Below are 12,168 nucleotides of genomic sequence, written 5' to 3' on the forward strand. Positions count from 1 at the left end.
CTCGGTGGTGTGTTTTGGCAAATCTTCTTTGAAACATATTTTTGCCGTCGTGGGGATACTCTCAACCACAAAAAGTTCGTCAATAGCTTCACAAAGAACAAACAAGCGTGAAAGCTCTCCTCTTGCCGCTCAAGTTCAACACTTAACTTCGGGCCGAATGATAATTCCCTTTCCAAGTCGATGGTTCTCACCATCCGCAGAATCGAGAGTGAGTATTCATATTGCAGATCTAATAACTCAAGTCGACCGTCGTCTCGAAAATTGAAGAAACATATACATGTATATAGTTGTCGGGTGAAGTAACTTCTGAGAATCAAAGCGGTTCCTCATGCACCAAAAAGAATCGATGCGATTAAAGGAAGCAAACAAAACTACAATATGAAGACGATAGTTTCAAGTGTGATCATGAGTGAGTTCAAAACTCTTACGCTAACTTTAATGTCGACCACACTCATGGAGGGGTAGATAACTCATCGAAGATATGAAAAAAAAAAATGTTAGTGTAGCCAATCCTAGCCAAAAGGCTATAAGAGATCGGCTCTTTCCTAGAAGAAATTATCGTATGTATCACTTATCATGCTTTAGTAGTCCAACCTCTTTGAAAGGTCCCTCTCCAAGTCGTGGTCCCAACCCTCGAGCTCATTATCGACCAATGCATGTTTCCGCGGTTCATTGTCGACCCAATGCATGTTTCACATTACATGGTGGGTTGATGATAGTAGTTACGTAGATGGTGACTCACTTACAGAGGACTACAAAAAGAGTGATTGGATCCCAACCTTCCGTCCATATACTCCAAATGTTCACCCTAGGCGAAGAAAGAACCAATCTTCATAATTGGCTCGGTCTTTTCCATTGCCAATTTGCAATATCTAATTTTACCTACCTTAAAAAAAAAAACTTGCCGACCAAATGTTTCAGAGAATATTTTGCTGATTCAAATGATCGGCAAGAAAAAAAAAAATCTATCAATTTTTTTTCAATTTTGGCGCTCCAAAAGCTCTTTCAATTTGGGCATCAAGCAAAAATATTCAATTTGATGACCAGTACACTAGTTCAACAATTCCGATCTGTTTGCCATCAATTCATATTTAGCTCGATCATCAAGATATAACTACGAGAAATTGGTATACAACAAGGACAGTAGTTGACCTCGTCATGGAACTCGCACAGTTGATAATAGCCCAAACCTTAGGGCTCATCGACGTGGCTGATCTGTTCCATATGATGATGTCGATAGCATTCTAATTGTAGCCTCACTAAAGAATGGATCGGCATATAACAAGGAGTGGTTGACTTGTCATGGAACTCGCACAGTTGATAGTAGCCCAAACCTTAGGGCTCATTAACATGCTGATCTGTCCATATGATGGTCAATAACCCTTCTATTTGTTGCCTCACTGAAGAATGGATTGGCATATAACAAGGAGTGGTTGACTTGTCATGGAACTCACACAGTTGATAGTAGCCCAAACCTTAGGGCTTATCAACATGCTGATCTGTCCATATGATGGTCGATAACCCTTCTAGTTGTTGTCTCACTGAAGAATGGATCGACATATAACAAGGAGTGGTTGACTTGTCATGGAACTCGCACAGTCGATAGTAGCCCAAACCTTAGGGCTGATCAACATGTTGATATGTCCATATAATAATGTCGATAACTTTCTATTTGTTGCCTCACTAAAGAAGGGATCAACATATAACAAGGAGTGTTTGACCTCATAATGGAACTCGCACAGTCGATAGTAGCCCAAATCTTAGGACTGATCGACATGCTAATATGTCCATATGATGATGTCGATAACTTTCTATTTGTTGCCTCACTAAAGAAGGGATCGACATATAACAAGGAGTGTTTGACCTCATAATGGAACTCACACAGTCGATAGTAGCCCAAATCTTAGGACTGATCGACATGCTGATATGTCCATATGATGATGTCGATAACTTTCTATTTGTTGCCTCACTAAAGAAGGGATCGACATATAACAAAGAGTGTTTGACCTTATAATGGAACTCACAAAGTTGATAGTAGCCCAAACCTTAAGGCTCATCGACATGCTGTTATGTCCATATGATGATGTCGATAACTTTCTATTTGTTGTCTCCCTAAAGAATGGATCAACCATACGACAAGAAGCGCTTTACCAATTGCTGATACTTACAATCATTCTGCCTCAAAGTCATATTGATTCACTACAAAAAAATCTTGCAATAACAAGTATCACTTTGTCATCAAATAAAAGACCTTCCATTCATACATGGGGCGTCTTAAATATCTTTTACATTTATAATTCATTTGTCATTCATACATACATGCATACATTTAAATTAGCATTCATAACATTTCATTATATTCATACATTTTAACCATTAAATTAAACCATTATATTATCATTACACTTTGGGGGCGGCGATACCCAAAATTTCATTACGTTATCATTACACTTTGGGGGCGGCAATACTCCAAATTTCATTACGTTATCATTATACTATGGGGGCGGTGACACCCCAAATTTAATTACGTTATCATTACACTATGGGGGCGGCGACACTCCAGATTTCATTACGTTATTATTACACTATGGGGGCGGCGACACCCCAGATTTTATTACGTTATCATTACACTATGGGGGCGGCGACACCCCAAATTTCATTACGTTATCTTGGGGGCGGCTACCCCCCAAAATTCATTACGTTATCATTATACTATGGGGGCGGCGACACCCCAAATTTCATTACGTTATCTTGGGGGCGGCGACCCTCCAAATTTCATTACGTTATCATTACACTATAGGGGCGGCGACACCCCAAATTTCATTACATTATCTTGGGGGCGACTACCCCCCAAATTTCATTACATTATCTTGGGGGCGGCTACCCCCCAAATTTCATTACATTATCATTGCACTATGGGGGCGGCGACACCCCAAATTTCATTATGTTATCATTACACTTTGGGAGCGGCGACACCCCAAATTTCATTAAGTTATTATTATATTATGGGGGCGGCGACACCCAATTACGTTATCTTTAATTCTTATATCTCTTTTGCCGATCTACCTCAAGGCCAGATTACCAGACACTTATATCTTTTGACCGACCCCTTATATTTCGATCTATTTTGATTACCAATCAAATAAAAAATAAAATAAATAAAATCCAAATATCATGAATACAGTGGAAAAAATAAACATAATCGGGAAATAAACAACCGTAACCTAACCTCACATCATCCTAACAATAAACAAAAACTTCACTCAAGAAGTTGCGGCATAATGTTATCCTCCAATGGAACTGGAACACCTTTTAGATCCGACGGTGATACATCTTCCAACTTCCTATAACACATAGTATAATAATCTAACAGCTGTTGCAATTTTTCCCGTTTCTCAGAATCTCTCGATTTCCAAAGTCCAACATTTGCCGATGCTTCACGCAACAACGGCCCAGATTTCTTAGTTTCAACTGCATGCTTCTCAATCATATCATCATTCTCTTCACACCCAACCCTAAAATAATCCACCTTTTCATGATATTCATCTAATATATGTAACAAGAAGCTGGTCTTGGAGGCAAGCCGGATCTAGTATATGCATGTAACAATTTGAACCGCCTTCTATATCAAATACCTTATCCACATCCAATTAGTATTGTTAAACTCGGACCAAATTTATTCAAAAATTGACCGACCGCTTCAAGTTGCCGACCAACAACGCATTCAAAAACCCGACCTACTTTATGGCCTTGTTTGCCGATCAAAGATAATGATCTAATGTGAATACCCAATTCCTAACGGAGTTTGGAAACCACTTCTGCCCCGATCACTTTGAATTACCACCATCGATTTGCATGAATGGCGCTATCGATTCGATTTGCCTGGCTATAGTTAAATTTGTCGTTGGTCAGACTTGACTTACATTTGCTTTATTTGCCCCCGGAAATCTTATAGCATTCTCTTGAAAATCGGTGTCAGTCACCTCTGAAAATTGTGGAAGCAGTAGTCAATGAGATTGGAGGTGATAGAGTTGGATATCTATCCCATTATTTTGAAGTGAGCCCACAACATTTCCTCATTGCAAGCCGTGATCATGAGGTCACAGCTGAAAGAGATGTTGTGGAATGTTGGTTCCAATATCAAAGTAGTTTAGAGAATGTTGATTTGATCCATGAAAAGATTACTTGCTCCATGTTTAGTGTAAACCCCCAATGTCAGCTCCATGAAATTGCATTATTGTCATCGTGCGGGTTTGAAGCAAAAGATTTTCTCCTTTTCTTTTGCCTTTACCTCAAACACTGACAAAATTTATGGTTGCCCATTCGAACTGTTTGGGGGAGATTGCCGTGTTTGTACCCGGACTTAGGATCCCTAACCCGTTGATCTCTCTCAGCCACTTGGTGATAACTTGTCTAAGAATTTAGTGGAACGCCTCTACGCTCTTAGAACTAGAATAGTTGTCATGGTGGCCAAGAAGCACCAAAGAACAACAAAACCAAGGAGGAAAACAGCTACACAACATGGAGGCTCATCACTAGTCGATCCTCGGTGAGGCTCTTGAAGATTACTTATCGGTTCTATTGGGTTTAGTTAAAGAAGGAAGCTTGTTATAGCACAAATTGCAATTTGTTTGGGTTAATCGGAGGACGAGGCAGAGGAGCGGTCTTATCTAATGCTTGGTACGAAATGTTGTCGGGTTTGCATTTGATGGCCATGCTATCATTATCACGAAGCAAACTTATTGCTACTTCCTAAAACCTCTGGCGGACGGCTATCACCAAAAGTATCAAGAAAAGCGAGACGAGTCGGGCTGTTGATTTTTTGAAAGGTGCAGATTGTGATCTTCGGCATGTCCTACCTCAGTTGCCCCTTGAACTCAGAGCTGATCTTCCAGTGGACTTAGCTGAAGGAGTACTCCGAGCACTTTCTTTGCAAGCGCTAGGGCAGGGTTTTAACATTCAACTTGCCACATCTGCATAATCCTCGATTTATAGCAATGGTTTCAACTTATCGCAATTTGTTTGATCCCGACTATGATGAGTACTCAATGCACACGACAATAAGCCTTCTCTGTTGTCGCACAGTTGCAATAATTTTCATGGTTCTCCTGATCCTACGCAACACTCTGCCGATCATAATAAATGGGCATGTTGAGAAGAGTATGCAAATTGTCATAATCATATCCCTTCGAATTGAAATGCCTCTAATCAATATTTATGAAGTTAAATTTGCCGCTGGATCTACTTGATTTGCCGCTAATTGAATTGCCACTGTGTTTTCTAACATATGAAGTTGATTTGCCGCACTTACCGATGATCCTTTGATTGCCGATCCTATGAACTGCCGATGCCGATTCTTTGAACTGCCGATGCCGCTCGATACTTTGAATAGCCGCTGAATGAATTGCCGCTGAATGAGTTGTCAATCCCTATGCATTGCCGCTGTATACTGTTGCAGTTCTTTTGCCGATCCTTTGATAAGAAAAGTCGATCTTCTAACTTAGAATAAACTTGGTGAATGCATTATTCTAAGTGTACCAAAAATTTTAAGAACAAACTTCAATGAGACAATCTTCAACATTCCCGTTCCATTATTGCCAATCTTCAAACTTCAAATTTACCTCTAGTGAGTTTACCTTTCCAATCTTCAAACAAACTTGGTGATACAGCCAACGTCTCCTTCCCATATTTAAAGCAATCATGTTTAAATGTAGCCGATCTATTTCTTAGCTTTTGTTATTTAAAGGCCCAACCATCTAAACTACCCTATTTACCAAACTGACATGCACTAACTAATTGCTTAAACTGCCGACCCTTTTTCTTTTAATTGTTCTTACCCACTATATTTAACTATTCATAGACTATATCAAACTCAGCTTTGACCTTCGATACACTTATATCGAACCCTTCAAGATATTGCCCCATCAATTATATTTTACTCGTTAATATAATAATTTACATACCTACCAAGTAAAAAAAAAAAAAAAAAAAATAATAATAATAAATTTCTTCTTTGCCACACAGGCCTTGCCCATGTAACAAAGAGAGGGCGATGTTCCGGCCCCCACAAATGTGGCCCAATAAAAGCCCAATTCAATACAAGCCCATGCTCAGAGCCCAACTATAAACAAGCCCACGCTCAGAGCTTATATATGAAAAAGCTCACGCTCAAAGCCTACATCCCATGAGCTGACAGTTCTCCCGCCAGTTCTCCAACTTCATCCCACGAGCTGACAGTTGTCCCGCCAGTTCTCCAACTTCATTCCACGAGCCGACAGTTCTCCCGCCAGTTCTCCAACTTCATCCCACGGTCGAGCCGACGGTTGTCCCGCCTCTCCAACTTCATCCCATGATTGGGCCAGTTCTCCGCTAGTTCTCCAACTTCATCCCACGATTGGAGCTCTCCAACTTCATCCCATGATTGGGCAGTTCTCCCGCCAGTTCTCCAACTTCATCCCACGATTGGAATATTGGAGAACAAGGAAGTAACTATCACCAATGCTACCTATAAAATCCAACATTCGTCATTTTTCCAGAACTACGCAATCGAGACTTGATCCCAAGCAATATCTTTGGGTACGTAGGCAACTTCAAAACCGAAGTCCAGTCTCATCTTTCCTCAATCACCATCTCTTTCACCATCTCTAAAAAACATTACTTCCAACCCTCAACTGGTGTGTTTTGGCAAATCTTGCTGAAACAGTAGGTATGAACAATCAATGTTCATACCTACTGTGGGTATGAACAATTAATGCTCATAACTGGATCAATGTTCATACATGGATAGGTATAAACAATGCTTGCTCATAGCTCAAATAGGAATGAACACTCATTGTTCATAGCTAATTTCATAATTGGGGGTATGAACAATCAATGTTCATAGCTAATGTTAATGCATGGATAGGTTCATACCTATTGTGGGTATGAGCAATCAATGTTCATAACCGGGTTGTTTTGATTGGGTCGGGCCATTTATTTTTTTTCTTCAAGGGTATACTTGACCTTTCATCTACCCGAGTCGTTGTTATTTCGCGTTAAGGGTAAACTTGAACTTTCATCCACCCGGTCCTTTTGAATGATTACAAAAAAAAATGTGTCATCGAGAATTCCTTTTTCGGCCGATTTGTCCTCTAGAGTCGCTCTCTGATTTACTATTTACTTATTTAGTAGTAGTTTGGTAATGGATACCAATGACAAACAAACACCCCACACACGCGCAGTGAAAACTATTTGAGAAATGACACGTTCCATCAATCTGTTTTATTGGTTTCATTGTGTAGTTAATTTTGGTGCGACATTTTTTTGTATCGAGTTGTGACACCTAATTTATTTGTATTATACATAATCAACTTTTATATTGGGATCCAACTCGTGAAGAGAACAAGGATTTTAGGATAACAATCGAAAAGTTTAAGACCAAGACTTTAAAACTTTTTAGCTTATACATGTACAATAACATGTGTTAAACATAAAAAATTATATAAACAGCCACTTCAAAACTTAAATATCATAAAAAAAAACTCGAGGAGTATAATACACATGTGTTATGTGTTAAAAAAATAGATTTGCACAAATCCATTGAGATATGAACGAGTAATTTGTCTCCCAAGTTATTCCACATTGAAATGAAATGGGTTTATCTTGAAACAGTACGTAAAGTGAGAAAAACTTTTTCAAAATGATGCACTAGTTCGAAACAGTGCATTATGTCGAAAAGGTGCGACCTTTCGAAATGTATACTGGTTCGAAACAGTGCATCATGCCGAAAAGGTGTGACCTTTCGAAATAGGCATTGGTTCGAAACAATGTTTTATGCCGAAATGATGTGTATTTTCGAAACATGTGATTTTTCAAATAGTTGTTTATTCTTTTCCAAGAGTCACTGTGTTGTTTCGAAGATGCACCACTCACCTATAAATAGTGGATGAATTTGGAAAGAAAGACACGCTAGATCACACAGAGTTCTGATCATTTTCTTCTCCCCCTGTTCTTAGTCAAATACTATGTTGTGTTCGCTGATTCTATATAATTGAAGTGTTAGCTTTCTATATAAGGAAATCCGTTCTATATTGGAAAGCAGTTTTCCATCAACCCTCAAGCACCGTGAGGGAGAAAATCTGTCTTAATGACATAGTGTATTTGCACTAGGCTCATATTTAACTAAAAAGTACAAGACACTTACAAGACAAAAAGTCTATATATAATTTGGTAATTGGTAAAGAGTGAGTACAATTAAGTTGTATATTTCTAACATTATATACTACCAAACATTTGGATAACAACTTATCAATAAATAACATTAACATATATAGGGAAACTTCTCTGCTTCAACTGAAGACGAGAGCCTCTTTTATTTTCTTTTAACTTCTTGTATGTTTTTCTTTTCCTCTCCTTTAGTACATATATCTCTTGTCCTTTTCCTCTATATGCTAACAACCTGAAATTATCTAAGTTATCCATGTGGCAGCATCTAGCAACACCTCACACTACAAGACAGAAATACCAAACTACTCAAATACAGATAAAGTAAGACACCTAGGCCATTTGTCCATGTCCAGGGACATGACAACATGCCACTTGCATGCTTAGCAATATGAAATTTAAAATAGGATAGACGATATAGCTTCATATACGGCGAAAGGAATTGGAAATCAAAACGCGTCGAAGGGAAATATTTATTGACATAGGGTTTAGGAAAGCTAAGAGTCTCCCCTTTAATCGATTGTGCGTGGAACCCTTCAAAATTAAAATGTAAATACTCAAACAAAATAAAATAAAAACGAAACGAACCGTGATCCAAATTTTCCATTATTACAATTCTTACAAGTATTCAAACCGGTTTTGAAAAATAAAATATAAATTGTTTTGTTTTTTTTGGTTGTCGTCATTGCTTTTTCTTATTATATTTTTTATTTGCTAAATAAGACTTCCACACTTTTGACTTTTGACTGAGAGTGAACTCTTCAAAACGACAAGTTGAGCACCTCAACCAGGACACTCTCAGTTTTTCAAATGAGTCAATATAGATCTACCATTAATGTGTTGACTAGTGTTTGCTCATTCTAGTAAGATTGAGAATTATGCTCTTATTGACATTGCACACTAGTGAGATTGTTACTTCTACTTTCAGTGTGAGTGTAAGGTTGCTCATATTGTTTGTGATGTTGGAAAAAACAAAATAAAATTTGTTGAAGTATGTAGAGACACAATATATATTGTTGAGGTGTGTTAGGAATAACTATTTTTTGTTATGAGGCCTACTATTTGTATTAGAGTGTATATTTAAATCATATTGAAGATATAACCATTCAACTCCAAAAAACAAATGTTGTTTTTTGTTTAAATACAAATGGTTTTATTTTTATCTCCCTCTCCCCTAGTAAAAAAAAATGCAATTGAACTCAACACTTTGGTTTGTGCATAATAGTGGATATATATATATATATATATATATATATATATATTATTTTTTATTTTTTATTTTTTATATTGACAATCATGTTTTAAATGAGATTAGTAACTCTATAATGTTGACCGACGGGTTTGAGCCTTGACCTCTACTATTATCACCTAACGGTTTGCTAGCTAACAATAATTGCATCAAAATGTGTGGTGGTGGATAAGCCTATTTGTGAAGGAGATTAATAATTCGATAGTGTGTGCAAGTATGGTTTTAACGGTACCTCAGGTATCATAAGTTTTTTACTTGCCAAAAACATAATCACTACTACTATAAATAACCTGACACGTTAAAAGTAATCAGCCTTTTTAGACCCGCGTGCTGCCCTTACTAAATGTTGAGAAAAAAAAAATTTATTGGCGAACAAAGGGACAACATTGTAATTTATTTTTTGCTTTCCATTTCTAGCCTGTGCTTTAGTAAAATTTAAGTGCATATACAGAGGGCTTTTATGTATTTCTGAAGTTATCATCAAATGTACGCCTCTTTTATGCTTGGCTCCACTCCACAGGGTTTAACGCATATGAGCAGTGCAAATTAGACATGAGTTTGAGTCCTACCTGCTTTTCCTATTTAGTCTATTCGTTTGTTCCGATAAGTGTCTGTTTAATTTTCTAAAAGCCTTATGTGGGACCCTGTCTAAATGCATAACTCTGTGGCTATAACTTCTCTTGTGGAAAGAATGTTTAATCTAACCTCCCCAAATTTGAAGCACCTCATTCAGCATACTATTTTCATCCCCACCATCACTAAACAACAAACCTGCTTTACATTTAAAGTTTTTCTAATATCCCCACCATTATTTTCTTTCCTCTTTAAATACTTGCCTCCGCCGCAGCATTCGTAATAAGTGTTTGATAAGAAAATCGTTAAACTGCTTTATGCAAAACAAAAAAAAAACCTTTGATGCTATACAATGTTTATTTGTAATCGTCAAACACTCCAGGTATCTACTAATTTTTTTTTTTTTCCTAGCTCTTTTGTTATTTAAATTGTAATGAATTAATTTTAGCAGTTTTGGTTCGCTTTTTACCACCATTTCAATACAGTTTGACGTCGATTTGAACCACCAAAATTTAATTCATAAACTTTGAAAACCATTTAGATAGGTAAACTGAAACGGAAAATTACTTGACTCAATCCCTAGCATTTGTTGTTTTAACATTTTTTTTTACTGTTTTTTAAACTAACTACTGACCTCTGTGGTCTTCAGGTAATTTTCGGTTCGTTTGCCCAAATTTACTGAACAGAATTTTGGTACCCAGCAATACAAAGGTGGTACAAAAACGTTATAGTATATTAAAAAAAAAAAAAAATTGTATATGATCATAGTGCATTAATCAGGTACAATAAAATGTTTATTATGTTACAATGAACTATGTAACGTGTTATAGGACCATAACTTTTTTTGTTCCTAAAAAAAAAATTAGAGAGTGGGGGTTGATAAATTGTATTTTGTGGCTTCAAATTGATGAACTATCATATCAAACTTAGCTACTTTGCATATTGGGTTTTGTTTGAAGATTGATTTTTTTTTTTTTTTTGACTTGCTGTCACGCCCCGAGACCCAACACACATCCCGAGGACGTGGAATGAATCTCGAGGCAGACACCTATCCCGATTCTACAGAAATTTCGGCAGAGTTTCCTTTGTTTGATCGACGTTCGTAAACCCTAAAAACCTGTCATAACCTGTCATAAACCCTGGACATCTTATAATTCCCTTCCAACAACCATACATACATCCAACAACCATATATACTACACTTAACTCTAAAGGGATATGACGATATAACTACAAAACAAGGAGAACCGATTTGCCAAACACGATTATTACATCAAAATGACCTAGCTCTATATATATCAAACAAAAGAAACTAGTCTCTTTCTATACAACCAAAGGAAAAGAGCTAGGCTCATCATATCTGACAAAAGAATAACCTAGGTCATCTCTATCTGAGGTCAAATATAACCTTGACTCGCCTCTCGTCAAGCATAAGGGAATCCTCCCAAATCACCATACCCGCATCACTAGGGGGTTGGAAACCCTCCTCCATGAATCGGCAAATGTCGAAATGTTAAGTAGGATGAGCAAACAACTATGCCCAGAGAAACGACATATGTGCCAATAAATAGACTACTTATAGAAAACATTTAAAACATGCGGGGTTCTATATAATAGTATTCAAATATTGTGATTATGTATATATACATCACTAACTAGCGAGAAATCATCTCGACATGCTTCATTGATATTCAAAATAGAGTTTTCACAATCATCATACAACTATTGTGGGGTCACGCATCCTCGACGGGTTTCGACCCGATCCACAGCAATCTCGGTTCAAGACTTCGGTGTGATGAACCATGCACCGTTGTTTTCGATTTTACCGGCAGGAGCTGAAATGCCGTTGTTGTTGTTTCAGACACACAAAATCCCCAAAGCTTTTAGGGCTCGGGTGGGCCCTGTGACCACGACCCCCCCATGGGCTGTCACCTAACTTACGGTGGTCAACCGTTCGACGACCGCAGACCTTTCGGGATCGACGACACATCCGAGTGGACTAAACTCTCACTCGGCGCCTAAACCTCATCGAGGTAGCATGTAACCCCACACAAGCTAATCACCATACAACTGGCGGACACGCGATACAAACATGGTTATCTAGAAAAGTAGAAAAGGAATTCCCGGACTACATCCAGTGATGC

The 12,168-nt window shown here is 37.8% G+C and overlaps 1 pseudogene; it reads left to right on the forward strand.

The window, feature by feature from the left end:
* Positions 1–4,311: 4,311 nt before the first annotated feature.
* LOC147512928 (uncharacterized) lies at positions 4,312–4,981 on the forward strand (annotated as a pseudogene).
* The last annotated feature ends 7,187 nt before the right edge of the window (positions 4,982–12,168 follow it).

This window comes from Coptis chinensis, chromosome 3, assembly GCF_015680905.1.
Source record: "Coptis chinensis isolate HL-2020 chromosome 3, ASM1568090v1, whole genome shotgun sequence".
NCBI classification, from domain to species: Eukaryota; Viridiplantae; Streptophyta; class Magnoliopsida; order Ranunculales; family Ranunculaceae; genus Coptis; species Coptis chinensis.